This window comes from Tachyglossus aculeatus, chromosome 22 (assembly GCF_015852505.1).
Source record: "Tachyglossus aculeatus isolate mTacAcu1 chromosome 22, mTacAcu1.pri, whole genome shotgun sequence".
Classification (NCBI taxonomy): domain Eukaryota; kingdom Metazoa; phylum Chordata; class Mammalia; order Monotremata; family Tachyglossidae; genus Tachyglossus; species Tachyglossus aculeatus.
In genome coordinates, this window is record NC_052087.1 from 29,371,329 (window position 1) to 29,399,007 (window position 27,679).

Here is a 27,679-nt window from a genome sequence, read left to right on the forward strand (position 1 = left end):
ACACGCACGTTGTTTACCTTGGTAGTAGGGAGTGCCCCTGCTTCTTCCAGACCCCCTTGGCCCCAGCTTTCAAAGGGTAAATTTTGAAGAGCCTTGTTTTCTTGGATATTTTGTTCTGGTGCCCGTGACTCCTTCCTTAGGGTCTAATGACGACGATGTTATAGCCTCCTCAGTGTCCTAGTATCGTATCCGGGATCTTGGTTATAATAAGTCCCTGGTTCTGTTGGACCTGGACCAAGCCTGACAGATGGGGTAATCTTCCTGGGGTAGTAGTCTCACTCTCACGGCTGTAAGGAGCCGTGGGATTCGATTTGGATCAGGGAATTTTATTGTGGGCACAGATGATGGGTTCTGGACCACCCGAGGGAACGCGAAATCGTGTCCTTCGACTTCCTTAGCCCCGAGTCAGGAGAGCCTGTAAACTCTGTAGGATCGGAGGCCCCGGAAGGAGGTAAAGTTGATTTGGAAGCATCAGACAAACCTTTACCATTCCGAGAGATTCATGTTAAGGCTACAGAGCGACCTTTGGGTAAGAACTAGAGAAACAGCTTGGCCTACTAGATAGAGCGCGGGCCTGGGCGTCGGGAGGACCTAGGTTCTAATCCCGGCTCCCCCACTTGCCTGCTGTGTGACTTTGGGCAAGTCACTTGACTTCTCTGTGCCTCAGTTCCCTCATCTGTAAAATGGGGATTAAGGCGGTGAGCCCCATGCGGGACAGGGACTTTGTCCAACCTGATTTGCTTGTATCCACCCCCGAACGTAGTACAGTGCCTGGCATATAGTAAGCTCTTAATAAATCTTATTATTATTATCTTATTATTATCATTAAACATATTAACAAAATAAAATAAATGGAATAAATTATGTTCAAATAAAATGAACAAATAAATAGAGTAATAAATACGTACAAACATAGGTGCAATATACATAATGAGAGCGATGGCATTCGTTAATAATGAGAAGAACGATGATAGTATTTGCTAGTCAGCTGTGTGATTTTGGGCGAGTCACTTCACTTTGCTGTGCCTCAGTTCCCTCATCTGTCAAATGGTGATGAAGACTGTGAGCCCCCCCGTGGGACAACCTGATCACCTTGCATCCCCCCACCAGCGCTTAGAACAGTGCTTTGCACATAGTAAGCACTTAATAAATGTCATTATTATTGTTATTATTATTATTTGGAGTCCCCTCGCTACTCTCCTGCAACTCAGCCCCACACTTTGCTCCTCTAATTCTAACCTTCTCACTGGGCCTCGCTCTCATCCATCTTGCCGTCAACCCCTTGCCGACGTCCTGCCTCTGTTCTGGAACAGCCTCCCTCCTCAAATCCGACAGACAGTTACTCGCCCCCTCTTCAAAGCCTTATTAAATCAATCAATCAATCGTATTTATTGAGCGCTTACTGTGTGCAGAGCACTGTACTAAGCGCTTGGGAAGTACAGGTTGGCAACATATAGAGACGGTCCCTACCCAACAGTGGGCTTAAGGCACACCTCTTCCAAGAAGCCTTCCCTAACTAAGCTCCCCTTTCCTCTTCTCCGACTCCCTTCTGCGTCGCCCTGGCTTTCTCCCTTTCTCCCTTCCTCACGGCACTTATGTACATATGTGTAATTTATTTATTTATATTAACGTCCGCCTCCCCCAACCCTCTAGATCGTGTGGGCAGGGATTGTGTCCGTTTATTGATGTTTCATACTCTCCCAAGCACTTAGTACAGTGCTCTGCACACAGTAAGTGCTCAGTAGATTGTGTCTATCAAGTACTGAGTATACTGCTTTAGAAAACTTCAGTACTCTGATAGGATTGAACTCGTTGCTCCTTGCAGGACTTGTTGCTGATTTTTTGGGCCCCTCTTCCCCAAACCCTTGCAGCCTCTCCCTAATTATTGCACTCCAGGATGATCTGTCTGGGAGAGGTCAGTCTCCCCCCAACCTGCTACTGTAGTACATGATGTGAGATGATGTTTCCATATATGTTGCCAACTTGTACTTCCCAAGCACTTAGTATAGTGCTCTGCACACAGTAAGCGCTCAATAAATACGATTGAATGAATGAATGATGAATGTTTCCTTCTAGACTGTAAGCTAGTGGTGGAAAAGGAATGTCTTCTAACTTTGTTATATCATACTCTCCCAAGCACTTAGTACAGTGCTCTGCACACAATAAGCACTCAATCAATGCTCTTTATGGATCGATTCCCAGAGTCTTTAAGAAGTTCGCTTTGCCCCTATTCTATCATTTCTATTTGGTAAACATCATGACTCAGTGGAAAGAGTACAGGTTGAGTGGGGACTGTCTCTATACGTTGCCGACTTGGACTTCCCAAGCACTTAGTATAGTGCTCTGTGCACTGTAAGCACTCAATCAGTGCTATTTATTGATCGATTCCCAGAGTCTTCAAGAACTTCGCTTTGCCTATAATTTCTATTTGGTAAACATCAAGACTCAGTGGACAGAGCACAGGTGGGGTAGGGACCGTCTCTATATGTTGCCGACTTGCACTTCCCAAGCGCTTAGTACAGTGATCTGCACACAGTAAGCGCTCAATAAATACGATTGAATGAAAGAATGAATGTTTCCTTCTAGACTGTAAGCTAGTGGTGGAAAAGGAACATCTTCTAACTTTGTTATATCGTACTCTCCCAAGCACTTAGTACAGTGCTGTGCGCACAGTAAGCACTTAATCAATGCTATTTATAGGTTGATTCCCAGAGTCTTTAAGAAGTTCGCTTTGCCCCTATTCTATCATTTCTATTTGGGAAACATCAAGACTCAGTGGACAGAGCACAGGTTGGGTAGGGACCGTCTCTATATGTTGCTGACTTGTACTTCCCAAGTGCTTAGTACAGTGCTCTGCACACAGTAAGCGCTCAGTAAATACGATTGAATGTATGAATGATTGAATGAATGAATGAATGAAGCAGCATCTTCGAGGGGACAGGGTTTTAGTCATCTTTCTGATTCAGCAGCCAGACCCTGAAAGGAGTGGGGAGTGAAAGCCCTGCGGCAGAGCCACAGGATGTTCATCAATCAGTCAGTCGTATTTATTGAGCACTTACTGTGTGCAGAGCACTGTACTAAGCGCTTGGGAAGTGCAAGTTGGCAACAACTTGTTCATCTGCAAGGGTGCCAGGATTTGCGGTACCAGGAGCAGCAATGAGGTGATGATTAAACTCATTTGGGGGCAGGGTGCTCCCCGAAAGACTGGGACAGCATCCCCCCCAAAAAAGGTTCCCCGTGGTTCAGCTGAAGGCAAACCAGAAAATAATTGAACTGTTCCGCCCAGTCAGAGGATTATGTTTCCTCAGCTGGGGATTCCTAGGAAGTGTCCGGTTGCTACCGGATCACTTTGGATGACCCGCGGATGGCTTCGAAGCATTCATTCATTCATTCAATCCTGTTTATTGAGCGCTTACCGGGTGCAGAGTGTACTAAGCGCTTGGGAAGTCCAAGTTGGCAACATCTAGAGCCGGTCCCTACCCAACAGCGGGCTCACAGTCTAGAAGGGGGAGACAGAGAACAAAACATATTAACAAAATAAAATAAATAGAATAGTGAAGTGACTTGCCCAAGGTCATGCAGCATTCATTCAATCGTATTTGTTGAATGAATGAATGAACGAATGAATTCAATCGTATTTATTGAGCGCTTACTGTGTGTGCCCCCTCGTCTTAATGCCCACAGAAGAGGTGGCAGGCTCCGACCAAAGTGGTTCATTCATTCATTCATTCAATCGTATTTATTGAGCGCTTACTATGTGCAGAGCACTGGACTAAGCGCTTGGCAAGTCCAAGTTGGCAACATATAGAGACGGTCCCTACCCAACAGTGGGCTCACAGTCTAGAAGGGGGAGACAGAGAACAAAACAAAGGATATTAACGAAATAAAATAAATAGAATAAATATGTACAAATAAAATAAATAAATAGAGTAATAAATACATACAAACATATATTCATATATACAGGTGCTGTGGGGAGGGGAAGGAGGTAAGGCGGGGGGATGGAGAGGGGGAGGAGGGGGAGAGGAAGGAGGGGGCTCAGCTTGGGAAGGCCTCCTGGAGGAGGTGAGCTCTCGGTAGGGCTGGTTGGTTGGTCGGTTGGTCAGACTGGAGCAGTTTCCTCATCTAAAATGGGAATTAAATGCCTTTTCTCCCTCCTACTTAGACTGCGAGCCCCGGGTGGGACAAGGACTGTGCCTGACCTGTTTATCTTGGATCTGGCCCCACGCTTAGTACAGTGATTGGCACGTAGTGTGTGTTGGACAGATCCCCCAACTATTATTATTGTGTTCAATGACCTCATCTTATCTTCACAGTATCTCTGTGAGTTAGGGAGAGGCAGATATCATTATCCCTGTTTTCCACACGAGGAGCCTGAGGCCTGGAAAAGCTTATCCAAGGTGTCACAAGAGGTCATTGTCAGAGTTGGTTTCCTGACTTCCAAATCCATGGGTTGTTTTTTTTCCTACAAAACGCTTCGTGGAAGCACCGAGATGCCATTTTGGGTTCTGTTACACTTTTTTCAGGCTACCTCTCGCATACCTCCGCTGCTGTTTTCTGCATGACCGTCCTTAGGCTCTAAAATTAGTCAAAAGAAACCATGTTAAATGTAATAAGCCCCCACAACTCGATCCTTTCCTTTTTCCTTTTTCCTTTGTAGATGGAAAGCTTAGAGTTTACTGTCTCTGGAGAAGGTCAAAATGTCCTTGAAGTCAATCTTCAACGTCCTCTCAGTCACTTCACGCACACTGTTTCTTGTTTGGAGAATCCCTTTTCGTCTGGGTTCTGTGCCAGATTTTGTGGTGATTGTGTATTTGAATGTGCCAGTTAGTTACTTTTTTGTTTGTGACTCTTATGTTTGAGTCTGAACTCTCCCTGCTGCGTCTTTCATGGACAAAGTGAAGTGGTAAATTGAGGCAATTTGTGTGTTGTCCAGGCGGATTTTTTGCCTGAATTATCCATAACTGAGCAGTAGATGAAAGGGGCCGTGGTACTAAGGGAAGTCTTTTAAAGGACAGGGGATACTGCAGCGCGCTTGAATGAATATCATTTGGACATAAGCACAGTTTTTCGTTTGACTTATCTGGGTCATCATCACACTCTTCCTTTGGTTGTGGTAATTCAACTTTCTTGATCTTTAATACTAATCTCCTGAACTGCCTCCTTATTAATGGTATTTATTGAGCACTAACTGTGTGCGGAGCACTGTTCTAAGCACTTGGGGCAATAAATAAAAAAAGAAATGATTGCTTTTGTTAAGCGCTTACCATGTGCCAAGCACCGTATTAATTGCTGGGGTAGATTACAAGATAGCCGGGTTCCACAGTCCAAGTAGGAGGAAGAACAGGTATTGAATCCCCAACTTGCAGATGAGGGAACTGAGTCACAGAGAAGGCAAGTGACTTTACCAAGGTCACACAGCAGTCACACGATGGAGCTGGGATTAGAACCCAGGTCCTCTGACTTACAGGCTCGGGGAAGCAGCGTGGCTCAGTGGAAAAGAGCACAGGCTTTGGAGTCCAAGGTCATGGGTTCAAATCCCAGCTCTGCCACTTGTGTGACTTTGGGCAAGTCACTTCACTTTTCTGAGCCTCAGTTACCTCATCTGTAAAATGGGGATTAAGACTTTGAGCCCCCCGTGGGACAACCTGATCACCTTGTAACCTCCCCAGAGCTTAGAACAGTGCTTTGCACATAGTAAGCACTTAATAAATGCCATTATTATTATTATTATTATTATTACTCTGCCATGTGGCTTCTCCAAGTACAGTAGGGCTAGTAGAAGCAATCCCTGCCCGAAAGGAACTTACAGTCTAGAAGGGGAGATAGAAATAAGAAAAATTACATATGGATTTGTACATATAGGGTGGGATGACTATCAAGCGCTTAAGGAGTATAGATCCAAATGTATAGGCACCACAGAAGGGGGTTGCAAATAGGGGAAATGAGGCTTCTTGGAGGAAGAATCCTTTTTTTCCCTCTCCTGGGACTGTCTTTCCCTTCTACATTCAAGAATTCTGTAGACATCCTTGCTCTGGAACACCTTCCCTCAGTTCCAGGCTCCTGTCGATTAGAGAAGCAGCGTGGCTCAGTGGAAAGAGCCTGGGCTTTGGAGTCAGAGGTCATGGTTTCAAATCCCGGCTCCACCAATTGTCAGCTGTGTGACTTTGGGCAAGTCACTTCACTTCTCTGGGCCTCAGTTCCCTCATCTGCAAAATGGGGATGAAGACTTGAGCCCCCCCATGGGACAACCTGATCACCTTGTAACCTCCCCAGTGCTTAAAACAGTGCTTTGCACATAGTAAGCACTTAATAAATGCCATTATTATTATTATTAGAACAGTGTTTTGCACATAGTAAGCACTTAATAAATGCTATTATTATTATTATTATTACTACTACTACTACTACTCCACCCTCTCTCCTCATCTTGATGAGGACAGCCCAAGCCCTTCTCTGGTGACATTCATATTCTGACTCTTCCACTGACCTGTTTCTACCGTGTTCTATCTCCAGTTCCTTTCATACTGTTCCCTATACTCTCCCCTATTCCCCCACAATCTCCCCAACCCCTACATCATCTTCAATCCCTTTTGTAAATCCGTATTTTTCCAGACCGCCTCTTGAAATTGGCATACGGCATTCCTTGAGGCCCTTCATCTCTTTTCCAGTAATAACTCAAGACAACTCTCCCTTCATTTCTGTGTGTGTTTTTATCTTTGTTTTGTGTGTCTGGCTGCGCTCTGACAGTATACTGTTTATTGAATACTGTTCCTATTCCCTGGTCAGAACACTGTAGGGATTATTGTCTTTTCAGCATATGCGTAGCTCTTAGCAGAAGTTTTCCATTCCCTACCTTACTATCTTCTGTGCACTGTAGGAGCGAATGTCATATAATAATCTCTTCTCAGGCAGGACCATCAGCTGAATACAGGTTTAATTTAAAGCTAAATTGCTTCACTTTTTTACTACATGCCAGGCACTGTACTAAGCGCTGGGGTGGATACAAGGTTGGACCCAGTCCACGTCCCACACGGGACTCACAGTCTGAATCCCCGTTTTACTGATGAGGTAACTGAGGCACAGAGAAGTGAAGCGACTTGCCCAAGGTCACACAGCTGACAGATGGCAGAGCGGGGATTAGAACCCACGGCCCGTTTTGAGTGATCCATTCCTTCCCGCAAGCACTTCCTCCAAACCCAGGACTCTGTCACTCATGTGGGTGTGAGCTTCCGATATTGCACAGGATTTTTACAGAAAACTCCCAAGCGCGTGTTCACGTGTCCATTCCAAGGAATCTTTTTCCGGCAGGATCCTTCCAATCCCTGGGCCAGGGCCTCACTTCAAAGCTTGTCCCTTCCTATCTGTCCTTCGCATTACAGCCTCGCTGCAACTGACCACTTGAGTCTAATTCAGCTCCGATGGTTTGGAGGACTAAGCCCTCATTTCCCCTTCTCCCACTCCCTTCTGCGTCTCCCTTGCACCTGGATCTTCTCCCTTTAGTCAATCAATCAATCAATCATATTTATTGAGCGCTGACTGTGTGCAGAGCACTGTACTAAGCGCTTGGGAAGTCCAAGTCGGCAACATATAGAGACGGTCCCTCCCCAACAGCGGGCTCACAGTGTAGAAGGGGGAGACAGACAACAAAACAAAACATATTAACAAAATAAAATAAATAGAATAGATATGTACGAGTAAAATAAATAAATAGAGTAATAAATACGTACAAACAGCCCCACAGCCGTTATGTACATATCTGTAATTCAATCAATCAGTCGTATTTATTGAGCGCTTACTGTGTGCAGGGCACTGTACTAAGCGCTTGGGAAGTACAAGTTGGCAACATATAGAGACAGTTGATTTATTTATCTTAATGTCTTACTCCCCCTCTAGATGGTAAGCTCGTTGTGGGCAGGGAATGTATCTACCAACTCTGTTGTATTGTTATGGTGTTCCCTCCCAAGCGCTTAGTAAAACTCCCCCTCTAGCCCCTAAACTCACTGTGGGCAAGGAATGTGTCTGGTAAATTCTTATATTGTATTCATTCATTCATTCAATCGTATTTATTGAGCACTTACTGTGTGCAGAGCACAGTACTAAGCGCTTGGGAAGTCCGAGTCGGCAAGATATAGAGACGGTCCCTACCCAACAGCGGGCTCACAATCTAGAAGGGGGAGACAGACAACAGAACAAAACATATTAACAAAATAAAATAAATAGAATAGATATGCACAAGTAAAATAAATAAATAAATAGAGTAATAAACACGTACAAACAGCCCCACAGCAGTTATGTACATATCTGTAATTCAATCAATCAATCAATCAATCGTATTTATTGAGCGCTTACTGTGTGCAGGGCACTGTACTAAGCGCTTGGGAAGTACAAGTTGGCAACATATAGAGACAGTTGATTTATTTATCTTAATGTCTTACTCCCCCTCTAGATGGTAAGCTCGTTGTGGGTAGGGAATGTATCTACCAACTCTGTTGTATTGTTATGGTGTTCCCTCCCAAGCGCTTAGTAAAACTCCCCCTCTAGCCTCTAAACTCACTGTGGGCAGGGAATGTGTCTGGTAAATTCTTATATTGTATTCATTCATTCAATCGTATTTATTGAGCGCTTACTGTGTGCAGAGCACTGTACTAAGCGCTTGGGAAGTCCAAGTCGGCAACATATAGAGACGGTCCCTCCCCATCAGCGGGCTCACAGTCTAGAAGGGGGAGACAGAGAACAAAACAAAACATATTAACAAAATAAAATAAATAGAATAGATGTGTACAAGTAAAATAGAGTAATAAACACGTACAAAGAGCACCACAGCAGTTATGTACATATCTGTAATTTAATCAATCAATCAATCGTATTTATTGAGCGCTTACTGTGTACAGGGCACTGTACTAAGCGCTTGGGAAGTACAAGTTGGCAACATATAGAGACAGTTGATTTATTTATCTTAATGTCTTACTCCCCCTCTAGATGGTAAGCTCGTTGTGGGCAGGGAATTTATCTACCAACTCTGTTGTATTGTTATGGTGTTCCCTCCCAAGCGCTTAGTAAAATTTCCCCTCTAGCCTCTACACTCACTGTGGGCAGGGAATGTGTCTGGTAAATTCTTATATTGTATTCATTCATTCACTCATTCAATCGTATTTATTGAGCGCTTACTGTAAACTCACTGTGGGCAGGGAATGTGTCTGGTAAATTCTTATATTGTAATCATTCATTCATTCAATCGTATTTATTGAGCGCTTACTGTGTGCAGAGCACTGTACTAAGCGCTTGGGAAGTCCAAGTTGGCAACATAGAGAGACGGTCCCTCCCCAACAGCGGGCTCACAGTCTAGAAGTGGGAGACAGGCAACAAAGCAAAGCATATGAGCCAAATAAAATAAATAGAATAAATATGTACAAGTAAAATAAATAAATAGAGTAATAATCAATCAATCATATTTATTGAGCACTTACTGTGTGCAGAGCACACAGTAATAAATATTGTATTCTCCCAAGCGCTTAGTACGGGGCAGTGCACCCAATAAGCGCTCGATACATCATCATCATCATCATCAATCGTATTTATTGAGCGCTTACTGTGTGCAGAGCACTGTACTAAGCGCTTGGGAAGTACAAATTGGCAACATATAGAGACAGTCCCTACCCAACAGTGGGCTCACAGTCTAAAAGGGGGAGACATATGATTAAGTGACTGACAGCAGTGCCCTGCATGCAGTACGTGCTCAGTGAATACCACTGTACTTCCCAAGCACTTAATACAGTGCTCCGCACCCAGTAAGCGCTCAATAAATGCGACTGAATGAGTGAACTGATTGAAGAAAAGAGAGTATCAGGCCCTCTGAAGGGAGCGAGGTTTCCAGCCCACACGGGGAAAGCTCTGTGAAAAGAGCGCGGCAGCTGCTCACCCTCTGCCTCCGGGAGATGGAGGAAATCCTTCCAAGAGCTCCCCGCTGTTTGTTTGTTCATCTTTTCATAAACATGTCGTGACTTGGGGAGAGCACACACTTCCCCCGCAGGCGCGTGCAGACAACCGGCGCGGGACGTTGCATGTACCGGCAGCGGAGGAGAAATCCCCGCTCTGCGGGAGGGGTTCCTCGAGGGAGGTGGGAGTGATGGTTGAGGGGAGGCCGGGGGACGTCAGCTGAGCTGAATTATTTATCGAGATGAAGGGGCTGGACTGAGGTCACTTTGGGGATCTTCTTCTCATTTCCTCACTCTTCATCCTTGTTCTTCACGCCACTCGTGCGGTGTGCGGCCTTCGAAGCCGGATGCGGCCGTTAGATTGACCGCCCTCCCTCCACCCTTCCCACGGCCCCATTTCCAAACCAGGTTGGGAATTTCTCGGCAAGCAGGGAGGTGGACCACTGGGGAGAAGTGGTGAGGAAGCAGGCTGGGCGCACAGAAATAGGTTCGTTTTCTGTCTCCCCCTTTTAGACTGTGAGCCCGCTGCTGGGTAGGGACTGTCTCTATATGTTGCCAATTTGTACTTCCCAAGCGCTTAGTGCAGTGCTCTGCACATAGCAAGCGCTCAATAAGTACGATTGATGATGATGATTTAGTAATAATAATGGTACTTTTAAAGTGCTTGAGCAGGCGCCAGGCACTGTTCGAAACACTGGAGGTAAATACAGGTTAAATCAGGGTAGACACAGTCCCTGCCCCACATGGGTCTGTGAGCCCACTGCTGGGTAGGGACCGTCTCTATATGTTACCAACTTGTACTTCCCAAGCGCTTAGTCCAGTGCTCTGCACACAGTAAGCGCTCAATAAATACGATTGATGATGATGACGATGGGTCTCACACACTTAATGAGAAGCGGCGTGGCTCAGTGGAAAGAGGAGTCAGAGGGCATGGGTTCAAATCCCGGCTCCGCCAGTTGTCAGCTGGGTGACTTTGGGCAAGTCGCTTAACTTCTCTGTGCCTCAGTGGCCTCATCTGGAAAATGGGGATGAAGACTGTGAGCCCCCCGTGGGACAACCTGGTTCACTTGTTACCTCCCCAGCACTCAGAACAGTGCTTCGCACATAGTAAGCGCTTAATAAATGCCATTGTTATTATTATTATTACTTCATCCCCATTTTACAAATGAGGTAATGGAGGCTCAGAGAGGTTAAGCGACTTGCCCGAGGACACACAGCAGGCATGCGGTGGAGCCGGCGTTAGAACCCAGGTCGCTCAGACTTTTCTTAAGCATCCACAGTGCGATGGACTCAGTTAAGACTTAAGCCCCAGGCCCTCTGACCTTCTAAAAAGACAAAGAAACAAAAAGCCAAAGAATCATAGCGGGTTTTTTTGTTTTGTTTGGACTCCTTTCCATTTGGTCAGATGATGACCGTAAAGAAAACAGAAGGCTCTGTTGACTGAAAGGACTACAGGGGCTGCCTCCAAGTAACATCTGGAGTGGTCTACTCAGCCTGCTACAGTTTATGATTTTCGAGACTGTATCAGCCCGAGAATGGGTTACCTAGTCATTGGTAAAACTCTGCCGGAGGATCTACCCATCCATTCAGTCATTTCATTCAACCCGTACTAAGAGAATAAATTAAAAGTAAAGACCAGGTCCCACTCTTGAGATTACATTCTAATGACCCAACAAGGACCTGGTTTTTAAACCCGACTCGGTCCGTTTTCCTCTTGTGTAACCTTAAGCGTGTCACTTCTGTGTGCCTCGGTTTCCTCACCTGTAAAATGATGTCCTCATTTTGGACAAGGGACCGTTTCTGAGCTGATTAGCCTTTATCTGTCCCAGTGCGTAGTACAATGGTTGGCATGATGATGATGATGGTGATGATGATGGCATTTATTAAGCGCTTACTATGTGCAAAGCACTGTTCTAAGTGCTGGGGAGAAGAAGAAGAAGAAGAATGTTGACATTTATGAAGCGCTTACTACATGCAAAGTGCTGTTCTAAGTGCTGGGGAGGTTACAATGTGATCAGGTTGTCCCATGGGGGGCTCACAGTCTTCATCCCCATTTTACAGATGAGGTCACTGAGGCACAGAGAAGTGAAGTGACTCGCCCAAAGTCACACAACTGACAATTGGCAGAGCCGGGATTTGAACCCATGACCTCTGACTCCCAAGCCCAGGCTCTTTCCACTGAGCCACGCTGCTTCTCTCTTCTTCTTCTGGCATGTAGTAGTAATAATAATAATAATTATTATGGTATTTGTTAAGCACTTACTACGTGCAAAACACTGTTCTAAGTGCTGGGGGATACAAGGTGATCAGGTTGTCCCACGTGGGGCTCCCACTCTTCATCCCCATTTTACAGATCAGGGAACTGAGGCCCAGAGAAGTGAAGCGACTTGCCCAAAGTCACACAGCTGACAATTGGTGGAGCCGGGATTTGAACCCATGACTTCTGACTCCAAAGCCCAGGCTCTTTCCACTGAGCCACGCTGCTTCTCTAGTAGCAGTAGTAGTAACGGTATTTAATAAGTGATTACTGTGTGCGGAGCAGTGTACTAAGCACGAGGAGAGAAGACACAGGCGAGAAGTAGACATGGGGTCTCTGGCCTTCAAGGGGCTCCCAATCGAAGCATAGCAAGGGCTAAATAAATCCCATTCTTCTTCTTTTATCATTGATCTGGACTGCAGGCATTAGAACATGTTTCCACTTCTCTGGAAAACTCTTCCAACTCAGTGGGCCACGAGCACCATCCCAAGTCGTAGAGGCATTAAGTGAGAAAATCGCTGTATCAGATGACTGTACCCGAGAGATGATGATGATGGCATTTATTAAGCGCTTACTATGTGCAAAGCACTGTTCTAAGCGCTGGGGAGATACCCCCCAAGGAGGTAGGTAACCAGGGTGCACTCCCTGCAGTTGAGAAAGGAGTAGCTCCTTCTTGAGCGGACGCTTGAAGAGACCCGCGAGGCAAAGAGGCAAAGCACAAACAGTTCCGAGGGCTGCAGTCAACAAGCTTAGAGGGCTTAACAAAGAACAGGCTTTGAGTGTGTGTGTTTGTGTGTGTTTTGTGGTCAGGATTGTGGGTCAGTCGCTGGGTTTGAAGCCACATTCGAACAGCTGGAATTCCTTCCCCCTTCAAATCCGACTCTACCCATCTTCAAAGCCTCTCTAAAACCACACCCCCTCCAAGAAGCCTTCCCTGATTAACCCCTCATTTCCTCAACTATTCACCCACCTTTCTGTGTTGCCTGTGCATGGATCTGTACACTTTAAGTACTTTCGTTTCGCTCCCCTCCCCAACCCCACATCACCCTTAAGCATTTTGACCCTCATCCCACCTCAGCCCCACGGCGCTTTTTCATTAACTTAACATATGTAGCCCTCATTTAACTGTAAGCTTATTGAGGGCAGGAGTCATATCTAATTATGGTATTTGTAAAGCGCTTATTAAGTGCCAGGCACTGTACTAAGCCCTGGAGTGGGTACAAGCTCATCCCAGCTCTGCCAGTTTTTTGTTTTTGTTTTTGTTTTTAATGGCATTTATTAAGCGCTTACTATGTGCAGAGTTGTCAGCTGTGTGACTTTGGGCAAGTCACTTAACTTCTCTGTGCCTCAGTTCCCTCATCTGTACAATGGGGATGAAGACTGTGAGCCCCCCGTGGGACAACCTGATCACCTTGTAACCTCTCCAGCGCTTAGAACAGTGCTTTGCACATAGTAAGCGCTTAATAAATGGCATCATTATTATTATTATTATTACAAGCAAATCGGGTTGGACACAGTCCCTGTCATCATCAATCATATTTATTGAGCGCTTACTGTGTGCAGAGCACTGTACTAAGCGCTGTCCCATGTGGGGCTCACAGTCTCAATCCCCATTTTACAGATGAGGTAAAGGAGGCACAGAGAAGTGAAGTGACTTACCCAAGGTCACACAACAGACAAACGGCGGAGCCGGGATTAGAACCCATGACCTTCTGACTCCCAAACCCATTCTCTGCTGTACTGAGGTGTACTCTCCCAAGCGCTTAGTACAGCGCTTAGCGCTGCTTAGAGAAGCAGCATGGCTCAGTGGAGAAGGACCCGGGCTTTGGAGTCAGAGGTCATGGGTTCAAATCCCAACTCTGCCAACTGTCAGCTGTGTGTTTTTGGGCAAGTCGCTTAACTTCTCTGGGCCTCAGTTCCCTCGCCTGTAAAATGGGGATGAAGACTGTGAGCCCCCCGTGGGATAACCCGATCACCTTGTAACCTCCCCAGCGCTTAGAACAGTGCTTTGAGCATAGTAAAGGCTTAATAAATGCTATCATTATTATTATTATTATTACAGTGCTCCGCACATAGCAAGCTCGCAATAGATACCAGTGATAAAGTTCATCATCACTGACATCTTCTTCGACTATGAAAGACCATTACGTGAACATTTATTTATTTATTTATTTTACTTGTACATATCTATTCTATTTATTTTATTTTGTTAGTATGTTTGGTTTTGTTCTCTGTCTCCCCCTTTTAGACTGTGAGCCCACCGTTGGGTGGGGACTGTCTCTATATGTTGCCAATTTGTACTTCCCAAGCGCTTAGTACAGTGCTCTGCACATAGTAAGCGCTCAATAAATACGATTGATGATGATGGTGAGAATGTTTGAGTCCCAAGTCTGGCCCTTCCTCTCTCTTGGTGAGAAATTTTGGACAAATCCAGGAATTTATCATTTGACTTCCAAGTCCTGGTGCATGTTCTTTCATTCATTCATTCAATCGAACTTACTGAGCGTGTATTCTCCAAATGACAAAACTTCTATTTATTTTATTTTGTTAGTATGTTTGGTTTTGTTCTCTGTCTCCCCCTTTGAGACTGTGAGCCCACTGTTGGGTAGGGACTGTCTCTATATGTTGCCAATTTGTACTTCCCAAGCGCTTAGTACAGTGCTCTGCACATAGTAAGCACTCAATAAATACGATTGATGATGATGATGATGACAAAACTGCCTTACAGTGTGACCTAACTGTCTTTCACACGCCCCCCTTCCGCCACACTGGTGTTTAACTAAATTAAATATGAAGAAATCTCTGTGTATCTTTTCTGCAGGAAATTGCTGCTGAGCAATAGTTCTTGTCTACAGAGGTGCACCGGGATTTTTGACTCACCCCGTACTTCTCGCCACCCACCTCCTTTGTGGAAAAAGTATGTGGTTTCATGGGCTAGTTGATACGTCAGGGAAAAATAAGGCGCAAAACCTGCGAGGATTCATGGGCCTTAAAGAGATGCTAAGAAACTCGCAGTCCGTAGAAATGTTTCCGAGAGGAAAAATTTTCCCCAGCTCTTCCCATGCAGTGATGATGCATCCAAGTTGATGCATCTGTGCATCCATAGCGATGATGCATCTGTAGAGTTTTCTTGGTAAAAATCCGGAAATCAATCAATCAATCAATCAATCATATTTATTGAGCGCTTACTATGTGCAGAGCACTGTACTAAGCGCTTGGGAAGTACAAATTGGCAACACATAGAGACGGTCCCTACCCAACAGTGGGCTCACAGTCTAAAAGGGGGAGACAGAGAACAGAACCAAACATACCAACAAAATAAAATAAATAGGATGAAATGATTTACCATTGCCACCTTCCATGCAATAAGAACAGTGCTTTGCACATAGTAAGCGCCTAATAAATGCCATTATTATGAACATCAATAGCCTGCAGAAGAAGGGGGTTAGGGGTTTCGTATGCTTGATATTTACTAAAATTCTTACTTGCCCCCAACTTAATATATTGCAGGATGCAATTCTTTTGGAGCACCTTCTGGGCTCGTTTGCTTGAGTAATCCTGATTGTTCCTCATCAGCTTGAGGAAAAAATTGCTCCTGGAAAAAAATCCCCAGGCAGTTGGGTAATCGTGTCGTGCTGTTTACTTTAAAATTTTGCCTTTACCATGATCAGCATACGGCAGACCGTTCATTTAATAATGAGCCGAGGGTTGCTGGAAGCGGCAGTTTGTCACTCCGTGGGCCTGATGTACCTTGCAAGGACAAATTGGAGTTCTGTGTTAGAAATGGGTCCTAATCCCAGCTCCACCACTTGTCTGCTGTGTGACCTTGGGCAAGTCATTTAACTTCTCTGGGCCTCAGTTACCTCATCTGGAAAATGGGGATTAAGGCGGTGAGCCCCCTGTGGGACAACCTGCTCACCTTGTAACCTCCCCAGCGCTTAGAACAGTGCTTTGCACGTAGTAAGTGCCTAATAAGTGCCAACATTATTATTATTATTCTCCGGGCTTCAGTTCCCTCATCTTAAAATGGGGATGGAGACTATGAGCCCTAAATTGGACAAGGGACTATGTCCAACCTGATTACCTTATATCTACTCAGCGCTTAGAATAGTGCTTGACACTTAATACGTGGTAAGAAATACCATCATCATCATCATCATCATCATCATCATCATCATTGCCTCTCCTCTGGGCAAAATCAATCGATCAGTGGTATTTTAGGCACTTACTCTATACAGAATACTGTACTTTAAGTATTTGGGAGAGAATAATACAACAGAATTGGTAGGTACTTTTTTAATAGTATTTGTTGAGCACTTATTATGTGTCAAACAGTGTTCTAAGCTCTGGGATATAAGTTAATTAGGTTGGACAAAGTCCCCGTCCTACGTAGTGCTCACGGTCTCAGTACGAGGAAAAACAGGGATTTAATCTCCCATTTACAGTCGAGGAAACTGAGGCACAGAGAAATTGTGACTTGCCCAAGGTCACACAGCGAGCAATTGGCGGAGCCGGAATCCCTGCCCACAATGTATGAACCGATTACTTATGTACAGAATAATGTGTCATATAATTCACTTTAATTTGTGATTTCTCTGTTCTTTCTCCTCCTCCTCTTCTATTTAAAAAGTGAGGGAAACCAAAAACCAAATAAAGCAGTTTAGAAAAACACTGAGACTTTACCCAAGACGGAAAAGTCCGTATTCTCTTTCCAACAGCAACTCATCTCTTCCCCAGATGGATCAAGGCTTAAGCATACACCCTAGTTACTGTAGCCGTACAAACTATTCCAAATGTGTACACAAATTACGGTCACTCTGGGAACCAAACCCTTGAATGTCTTTGTTTTCTTGTGTATGAACTCTCAACCTCCAAAGTGCATTACATAGCTCTTCTCTTTTATTATATTTAGTGTATAGGAAGAACAGTGACGACTTAATGAAGGGGTTTGAGTGGGAAGGAGCAGAAAGCTACCGGTTGTATGAAATTGGAGGTTTGTTGGGCATTGATAAATCTCTCATTCATTCATTCATTCATTCATTCAATCGTATTTATTGAGCGCTTACTGTGTGCAGAGCACTGTACTAAGCGCTTGGGAAGGACAAGTTGGCAACATATAGGGACGGTCCCTACCCAACAGCGGGCTCACAGTCTAGAAGGGGGAGACAGACAACAAAACATATAAACCAAATAAAATAAATAGAATAAATGCTATGAGCTCTAGACTGTAAGCTCATTGTGGACAGGGAACATGCCTCCCAAATAAGCAGCGTGGCTCAGTGGAAAGAGCCCGGGCTTCGGAGTCAGAAGTCATGGGTTCTAATCCTGGCTCCGCCACTTGTCAGCTGTGTGACTTTGGGCAAGTCACTTCACTTCTCTGGGCCTCAGGGACCTCATCTGTAAAATGGGGATGAAGACTGTCCCACGTGGGACAACCTGATCACCATATACCCCCCCCAGCGCTTAGTACAGTGCTTTGCACATAGTAAGTGCCTAACAAATACCATCATCATTATTATTATTATTATTACTCTCCCAAGCTAGGGACTGTCTCTATATGTTGCCAACTTGTACTTCCCAAGCGCTTAGTACAGTGCTTTGCACATAGTAAGTGCTTAACAAATACCATCATCATCATTATTATTATTATCATTACTCTCCCAAGCTAGGGACTGTCTCTATATGTTGCCAACTTGTACTTCCCAAGCGCTTAGTACAGTGCTCTGCACACAGTAAGCGCTCAATAAATACGATTTGATTGATAGTACAGTGCTCTGCACAGATCAGGTGCTCAATAAATGTCAATCAATCAGTGATGTTTATTTGCTTACTCTGTACAGAGCACTGTACTAAGCGCTTCTTGTCTTGTCTTATGCCTTCGAGTCGTTTCCGACCAAAAGCGACGCCGCGGACACATCTCTCCCAGAACGCCCCGCTCTCCATCTGCAGTCGTTCTGGTAGTGGATCCGTAAAGTTTTCTTGGTAAAAATCTGGAAATGATTTACCCTTGCCTCCTTCCATGCAGTAAGAACAGTGCTTTGCACATAGTAAGCACTTAATAAATGCCATTATTATTATTATTATTATTATTAATCCCGAGTCTCCGCCCTCGTCTCTCTCCCAAGCCACTGTTGCCCAGCATGGTAATATATGCCATTATTATTATTATTATTATTACTAATCCCGAGTCTCCACCCTCGACTCTCTCCCAAGCCGCTACTGCCCAGCATGGGTGAGTTTTGACTTTTGTGGCAGATTGCCTGCCACTCGCTAGCCACTGCCCAAGCGAGGAGTGGAACGGACGGGCCTCTGCTTGACTCTCCCTCCTGTAGCCGAGGCTGGTAGAGGACTGGAAACTCTCCAGGTGTGACTCTGAGGGGAAACTAAGCGCTTAGGAGAGTACAGTTACAACAGAGTTGGCAGTTGTGGTCCCTGAATTGATTGATTCATTCCTTCATTAGAAATAGGAGTCTTATCCAAAACGATTCCGGAAGCATCTTGGGTGATATTCTCCATATTCACTTAACCGTATTTCTTGAGCGCTTACTGTGTGCAGAGCACTGTACTAAGCACTTAATAGGAGGAATAAATATTCATTCCCTCATTCAATCATATTTATTGAGCGCTTACTGTGTGCTCAGCCTACGAGTTTCCCAGATTTCGCCCCAGACAGTGTGGGGATGCATCTATAGGACAGCTAGTCTGCTCTCCTACTTGAGGACTGGTTTGGAGGCTCGGGAAACTAAACGCTTAGGAGAGTACAGTACAACAGAGTTGGCAGTTGTGGTCCCTGATTGATTGATTCATTCCTTCATTAGAAATAGGAGTCTTATCCAAAACAATTCCGGAAGCATCTTGGGTGATATTCTCCATATTCACTTAACCATATTTCTTGAGCGCTTACTGTGTGCAGAGCACTGTACTAAGCACTTAATAGGAGGAATAAATATTCATTCCCTCATTCAATCATATTTATTGAGCGCTTACTGTGTGCTTATCCTACGAGTTTCCCAGATTTCACCCCAGACAGTGTGCGGATTCGTCTATAGTACAGCTAGTCTGCTCTCCTACTTGAGGACTGGTTTGGAGGCTCGGGAAACTAAACGCTTAGGAGAGTACAGTACAACCGAGTTGGCAGTTGTGGTCCCTGAATTGATTGATTCATTCCTTCATTAGAAATAGGAGTCTTATCCAGAACGATTCCAGAAGCATCTTGGGTGATATTCTCCATATTCCCTTAACCATATTTCTTGAGCGCTTACTGTGTGCAGAGCACTGTACTAAGCACTTAATAGGAGGAATAAATATTCATTCCCTCATTCAATCATATTTATTGAGCGCTTACTGTGTGTCCACTTCAATCCATACTTCATGCTGCTGCCCGGATTATCTTTGTCCAGAAACGCTCTGGACATATTACTCCGCTCCTCAAAAACCTCCAATGGCTACCGATCAATCTGCGCATCAGGCAGAAACTCCTCACCCTGGGCTTCCAGGCTGTCCATCCCCTGGCCCCCTCCTACCTCACCTCCCTTCTCTCCTTCTACTGCCCAGCCCGCACCCTCCGCTCCTCCACCACTAATCTCCTCACTGTACCTCGCTCTCGCCTGTCCCGCCGTCGACCCCCGGCCCACGTCATCCCCCGGGCCTGGAATGGCCTCCCTCTGCCCATCCGCCAAGCTAGCTCTCTTCCTCCCTTCAAGGCCCTGCTGAGAGCTCACCTCCTCCAGGAGGCCTTCCCACACTGAGCCCCTTCTTTCCTCTCCCCCTCGTCCCCCTCTCCATCCCCCCGTCTTACCTCCTTCCCTTCCCCACAGCACCTGTATATATGTATATATGGTTGTACATATTTATTACTCTATTTATTTATTTATTTATTTATTTATTTTACTTGTACATTTCTATCCTACTTATTTTATTTTGTTGGTATGTTTGGTTCTGTTCTCTGTCTCCCCCTTTTAGACTGTGAGCCCACTGTTGGGTAGGGACTGTCTCTATGTGATGCCAATTTGTACTTCCCAAGCGCTTAGTACAGTGCTCTGCACATAGTAAGTGCTCAATAAATACGATTGATTGATTGATTGATTGATTGATTGCTCATCCTATGAGTTTTCCAGATTTCACCCCAGACAGTGTGGGGATGCATCTATAGTACAGCTAATCTGCTTTCCTACTTGAGGACTGGTTTGGAGGCTCGGGAAACTAAACGCTTAGGAGAGTACAGTACAACCGAGTTGGCAGTTGTGTTCCCTGAATTGATTGATTCGTTCCTTCATTAGAAATAGGAGTCTTATCCAAAACGATTCCAGAAGCATCTTGGGTGATATTCTCCATATTCACTTAACCGTATTTCTTGAGCGCTTACTGTGTGCAGAGCACTGTACTAAGCACTTAATAAGAGGAATAAATATTCATTCCCTCATTCAATCATATTTATTGAGCGCTTACTGTGTGCTCAACCTACGAGTTTCCCAAATTTCACCCCAGACTGTGTGGAGATGCATCTGTAGGACAGCTAGTCTGCTCTCCTACTCGAGGACTGGTTTGGAGGCTCGGGAAACTAAATGCTTAGGAGAGTACAGTACAACCGAGTTGGCAGTTGTGGTCCCTGATTGATTCATTCATTCCTTCATTAGAAATAGGAGTCTTATCCAAAACGATTCCAGAAGCATCTTGGGTGATATTCTCCATATTCACTTAACCGTATTTCTTGAGCGCTTACTGTGTGCAGAGCACTGTACTAAGCACTTAATAGGAGGAATAAATATTCATTCCCTCATTCAATCATATTTATTGAGCGCTTACTGTGTGCTCATCCTACGAGTTTCCCAGATTTCACCCCAGACAGTGTGGGGATGCATTTGTAGTACAGCTAGTCTGCTCTCCTACTTGAGGACTGGTTTGGAGGCCCTTGGGAAGTGGAACTCCCTCCCCACCCCGTTGCCATGGTAATGCTCTCTCTGCAATTTGTGAGCTGTTCATGCCCTGATGCTACAGCACTACAGGTGATGAACTCTGGCTTTTATTTATATAAGAATTTACTGTTAACCTTCGCTTTAGTCCTGCAACAGTTCCTCAATGAAATCTGGGATTGAAGCACCACTCTCTAAAGCTAAAAAAAAAAATTCGAAAGGGGCAGTCTCTCCCTGAAATTCCCTTGTACTTGCTCGCCTGTGGTCCTTCTCATCCACGGGCCTTCTGAGCTGCTCATTTTGCTGAATCAATCAATCAATCGTATTTATTGAGCACTTACTGTGTGCAGAGCACTGTACTAAGCGCTTGGAAAGTACAAGTTGGCAACATATAGAGACAGTCCCTACCCAACAGTGGGCTCACAACTCTCTAGGGCCATACCGGTTTTCAAGCTCTGGGTTCTCCTCTAAGGTTCCCAGATGGAGCTGGTTTTGTGTTTCTGAACCCTATGCAGAGACTAGTTTTAAATGGCTAGCTATTTCTTCCCATCCGCTGCCCCTGTTCATTCAATCGTATTTATTGAGCGCTTACTGTGGGCAGAGCACTGTACTAAGCGCATGGGAAGTACAAGTCGGCAACATATAGAGACGGTCCCTACCCAACAACGGGCTCACAGTCTAGAAGGGGGAGACAGACAATGATACAAAACATGTAGACAGGTGTCAAAATTGTCAGAGCAAATAGACTGTGAGCCCACTGTTGGGTAGGGACTGTCTCTATATGTTGCCAACTTGTACTTCCCAAGCGCTTAGTACAGTGCTCTGCACACAGTAAGCACTCAATAAATACGATTGATTGAATTATAGCTATAATGCACATCATGAACAAAATAAATAGAGTAGTAAATAGGTGCAAGTAAAATAAATTGAGTAATAAATCTGGACAAATATATCCAAGTGCTGTGGGGTTAAGTGGGTTGGACAGAGTCCTTGTCCCAGAGGGGGCTCACACTCTTAGTCCCCGTTTTCCAGATGAGGTCACTGAGGCCCAGAGAAGTGAAGTGACTTGCCTAAAGTCACACAGCAGACGGTAAATTAATAATGGTGTTTGTTAAGTGCTTACTGTGTGCAAAGCACTGTTCTCATATGTATTACATAAATGGGGACAATTGGGAAAATAAGGCTGCGAGCCCCGTGTTGGACAACCTGATTACCTTGTATCCTCCCCAGCGCTTAGACATAGTAAGCGCTTAACAAAAGCCATCATTATTATTACGGACCCATTATAATGGACTAGAACAGAAATTCTTATTTTATTGACCAGAAGTAGGGAAGAAGCCTGGTTTAGTGGAATGAGTTCAGGATTGGGAGTCGGGAGTCCTAAATTCTAGTGCCAACCCTGCCGGGTGACCTGGAGTGTGCCACGTAACATCTCTGGGCTGCAGTTACTTAAACTGTAAATTGAGGGTAAAATGCTTTGTTCTCCCTGTTTCTTAGGTAGTGAGCCATGAACAAGATAGGGACTTTCCCCCTTCTAGACCGTGAGCCCGTTGTTGGGTCGGGACCGTCTCTATATGTTGCCAACTTGTACTTCCCAAGCGCTCAGTACAGTGCTCTGCACACAGTAAGCCCTCAATAAATACGATTGAATGAATGAATGAATGACTGTGTATAATCTGATTATCTTGGATTTATCCCAGCAGTTAGTACAATGGTCGACACCTCTTTAGCACTTAATGAAAAGCATCTTCATTATTATTCATCATATTAGAAGTGGTATTTATTGCGAGTCTGTTGAATGTAGTGTGCCCTCGAGGAGCTTACCATCCAGCAGGGGAGACGGTCCCTGAAATAATTTACAGGTAGGAGGAAGATTCATTCATTCAATTGTATTTACTGAGCGCTTTCTGTGTGCAGAGCACTGTACTAAGCGCTTGGTATATAAATTGGTGGTGAATACCCAATTGCACAACTGGTGCAGAAGTACAGAACCGGTATAGCCTAATGGATATGTTGCCAGCTTGTACATATGTTGCCAACTTGTACTTCCCAAGCGCTTAGTACAGTGCTCTGCACACAGTAAGCGCTCAATAAATATGATTGAATGAATGAATGAATGAATGAATGAATAATGGATAGAGCACGGGCCTGGGAATCAGAAGGCCCAGGGTTCTGATCCCAGCTCTGCCACTTGTATGCTGTGTGACCTTGGGTGAGTCATTTCACTTCTCTGTGCCTCAGTTACCTCATCTGTAAAATGGGGATTAAGACTGTTAGCCCCATGGGGGACTTGGACGGTGTTCAACCTGGTTAGCTCGTGTCTACCTCAGGGCCTAGTTCAGTGCCCGCTGCAGAGGAAGCGTATAATAAATACCAAGAAAAAGAGTGGTAGTTGGGGGAAGAGAAATTAATTGGGGAAGGCTTCCTGGGTGGCTGTGCTTTCAGAAGGGCTTTGGCGGTAGGGAGAACTATAATTTGGCAGATTTAAAGTGGGAGGGTGGTCCGGGCCAGGGGAAGGGTGTGACCAAGAGGTCAGAGGCGGGAGAGAGGAGAATGAGGCACAACTTGAGAGGAAAGGAGAGGGTGAGTGATTAAGTAGGAGGGAGAGAGCTAATTGAGTGTCTTAAAGCCAGCGGTCAGCAGTTTCTGCTTGATGTGGAAAGGAATGGGTAAACATTGAAGGTTTCGGGGGAAGAGAGAGGAGACATCTGCAGACCAACATTTGAGAAAGATGATCTGGGCATCAGGCTGAAGTGTAGTCTGGAGAGGGGAGAGAGTGTAAGTGGAGAGACCGGTGAGGAGGAGGATGGAACCAATGTGGTGGCTGTTGGGTTGGAGCGGATTTTGAAAATCCGGGAAATGTAGCGGGGGGAAAAAGTGGCGGGATTTAGGAAAGAGACTGACCATGGAGATTGAAAGAGAGAGGGAGTAGTTGAGGACAGTGCCATGGTTGTGGGCTTCAAAGACAGGGAGGATTGTGGTGGTGTCCAATGTGATGGGAAAGTTAGGTGGAGGACGGGATTTGGGAGGGAAGATAAGAAGATCGGTTTTGGTCATATTGAGGTAAGGTGCCGGTGGGACGTTCATGTGCCCGCTGTTGGGTAGGGACTGTCTCTATATGTTGCCAACGTGTACTTCCCAAGCGCTTAATCAATCAATTAATCAATCGTATTTATTGAGCGCTTACTGTGTGCAGAGCACTGTACTTAGCGCTTGGGAAGTACAAGTTGGCAACATATAGACAGTCCCTACCCAACAGTGGGCTCACAGTCTAGAAGGAAGCTGAAGAAAATAAAGACAAAATGGGATGTGAATTCACCTAATACTACCGTGAGGTTAGTCCTCATTTCACTGCCACGAATCCAGAAGCACCCAAATAAATGCAGAAAAACTACTCAAAATTTATGCCCCTCAACTCACAAGGGGAAAGAAGAAAAGAAACTGGCAGAAAGCCACTCCGTTCCGTACAAAACACAGCATTCAATTTAATACCATCCATAAAAAAAGATATAAAGCTGTAACTTCCCCCACGCTAGACCAACCCCATATACAAGTCCTGCCTGCATCTGGCAGCGTCTGTGACGGACTGCAGCTAGAGACCATCTCCCAGTAAAGGTCGAAGCGTTGTCGCCACTCGCCCTCCGTTTCGACAGGCTGCGGAGGCAGGGCCATTCATTCAATCCTCCCCACCCAGTGTCAAGTTCTGGGGATGGATTTTAAGTCAGGGTCTCTTCGTGCCGCACGTACTCCCCAATGTCTGCTTGGTGAAACACCACGATCGCCGTAGGATCCAATTTCCGGCACTCCTGGGTAGACTTGGCTTAATACAGTGCTCTGCACACAGTAAGCGCTCAATAAATACGACTGAATGAATGACTGAGAAATGTAATATAATTTCATTGGTAAGATATATCTCTAGAATGAAAATACCATTTGTGAAGGCTCGGTGGAAAGAGCCCGGGCTTTGGAGTCTGAGGTCACGGGCTTGAATCCCGGCTCTGCCACTTGTCGGCTGTGTGACTTCGGGCAAGTCACTTCACTTCTCTGGGCCTCAGTTCCCTCATCTGTAAAATAGGGATTAAGACTGTGAGCCCCCCGTGGGGCAACCTGATCACCTTGTAACCTCCCCAGCGCTTAGAACTGTGCTTTGCACATAGTAAGCGCTTAATAAATGCCATTGTTATTATTATTATTAATGGAAGATTGGATCTGAGAGCCTGGGTGAATGGATTTGGAGTGTGAGAGCTGGTTAAGGGGTAGTCAGTCAGTCAGTCGTATTTATTGAGCATTTACTGTGTGCAGAACACGGTAGTAAGCACATGGGAAAGTACAATATAACGATACTCAGACACATTCCCTGCCCACAGTAAGCTTACAGTCTAAAGGGGGAGGCGGATATTAATATAAATAAAAATTTACAGATATGTACGTAAGTGCTGTGGGGCTGGAAGGGGGATGAAACTAAGCACGTGGGAAAGTACAATATAACATATTGTAACATATTATAACATACTGTCTCTATATGTTGCCAATTTGTACTTCCCAAGCGCTTAGTACAGTGCTCTGCACATAGTAAGCGCTCAATAAATACGATTGATGATGATGATGATGATGATAAAGGGGGAGGCAGATATTAATATAAATAAAAATTTACAGATATGTACGTAAGTGCTGTGGGGCTGGAAGGGGGGATGAAACTAAGCACGTGGGAAAGTACAATATAACAATACTCAGACACATTCCCTGCCCACGGTAAGCTTACAGTCTAAAGGGGGAGACATATTAATAAATATAAAAATTTACAGGTATGTACATAAGTGCTATGGGGATGGAAGGGGGGATGAAACTAAGCACGTGGGAAAGTACAATATAACAATACTCAGACACATTCCCTGCCCACGGTAAGCTTACAGTCTAAAGGGGGAGGCAGATATAAATATCTTTATTATCTTTATCTTTATTAATATAAATAAAAAATTACAGATATGTACGTAAGCCCTGTGGGGCTGGGAGGGGGGATGAATAAAGGGAGCAAGTCAGGGTGATGCGGAGGGGAGTAGGAGAAGAGAAAAGGAGGGTTTAGTCAGGGAAGAAGATGGGCACAGTCAGCTCTAACACCGGAGAGACAGTTTGGAGGTTCTGCTCTGAATCAATCAATCAATCAATCAATCAATTGTATTTATTGAGCGCTTACTGTGTGCAGAGCACTGTACTGAGTGCTTGGGAAGTACAAGTTGGCAACAATCCTGGGAATCCTGGGAGCCAGGGATAATGTGTTCTTGGATAGCATCCACAGCTGAGTCCTCTGGGACTCAGAGGACCTAGGTTCCAATTCTTGTTCCGCCGCTTGTCTGTTGTGTGACTTCGTGACTTAGTGGAAAGAGCCCGGGCTTGGGAGTCAGAGGATGTGGGTTCCAATCCCGGCTCCGCCACTTGTCTGCTGTGTGACCTTGGGCAAGCCAGTTAACTTCTCTGTGCCTCAGTGACCTCATCTGTAAAATGGGGATTAAAGCTGTGAGCCCCACGTGGGACCACCTGATTACCCTGTATCTACTCCAGTGCTTAGAACAGGGCTTGGCACCTAGTAAGCGCTTAACAAATACCATCATTAGTATTATCATCATTATTATTACCTCACTTCTCTGTCCCTGATCTGCAAAATGAGAATTCAGTACCTGTTCTCCCTCCTACTTAGACTGTCATGTGGGCAGCGATTATCGTGTCTCTTCCCCAGCATTTTGTTCAGCGCTTGGCATATAGTAAGTGCTTAACAAATACCATCATTAGTATTATCATCATTATTATTACCTCACTTCTCTGTCCCTGATCTGCAAAATGAGAATTCAGTACCTGTTCTCCCTCCTACTTAGACTGTCATGTGGGCAGTGATTATCGTGTCTCTTCCCCAGCATTTTGTTCAGCGCTTGGCATATAGTCAGCGCTTAACAAATGCCATCATTAGTATTATCATCATTGTTATTACCTCACTTCTCTGTCCCTCATCTGCAAAATGAGAATTCAGTACCTGTTCTCCCTCCTACTTGGACTTTGAACCTCATGTGGGCTGTGATTATCATGTCTCTTCCCCAGCATTTTGTTCAGCGCTTGGCATATAGTCAGCGCTTAACAAATACCATCGTTAGTATTATCATCATTATTATTACCTCACTTCTCTATCCCTCATCTGCAAAATGAGAATTCAGTACCTGTTCTCCCTCCTACTTAAACTGTGAACTTCATGTGGGCCATGATTATCGTGTCTCTTCCCCAGCATTTTGTTCAGCGCTTGGCATATAGTAAGCGCTTAACAAATACCATCATTAGTATTATCATCATTATTACCACCTTACTTCTCTGTCCCTCATCTGCAAAATGAGAATTCAGTACCTGTTCATTCATTCATTCATTCAATCGTATTTATTGAGCGCTTACTGCATGCAGAGCACTGTACTGAGCGCTTGGGAAGTACAAGTTGGCAACCTGTTCTCCCTCCTACTTAGACTATGAACCTCATGTGGGCCGTGATTATCGTGTCTCTTCCCCAGCATTTTGTTCAGCGCTTGGCATATAGT

At 45.0% G+C, this 27,679-nt stretch overlaps 1 protein-coding gene across 1 annotated transcript in view; it reads left to right on the top strand.

The window, feature by feature from the left end:
* Window positions 1–27,679, top strand: part of C22H11orf49 (chromosome 22 C11orf49 homolog) — a 200,667-nt gene that overhangs the window by 83,434 nt on the left and 89,554 nt on the right. The gene's annotated exons all lie outside the window — the stretch shown is intronic.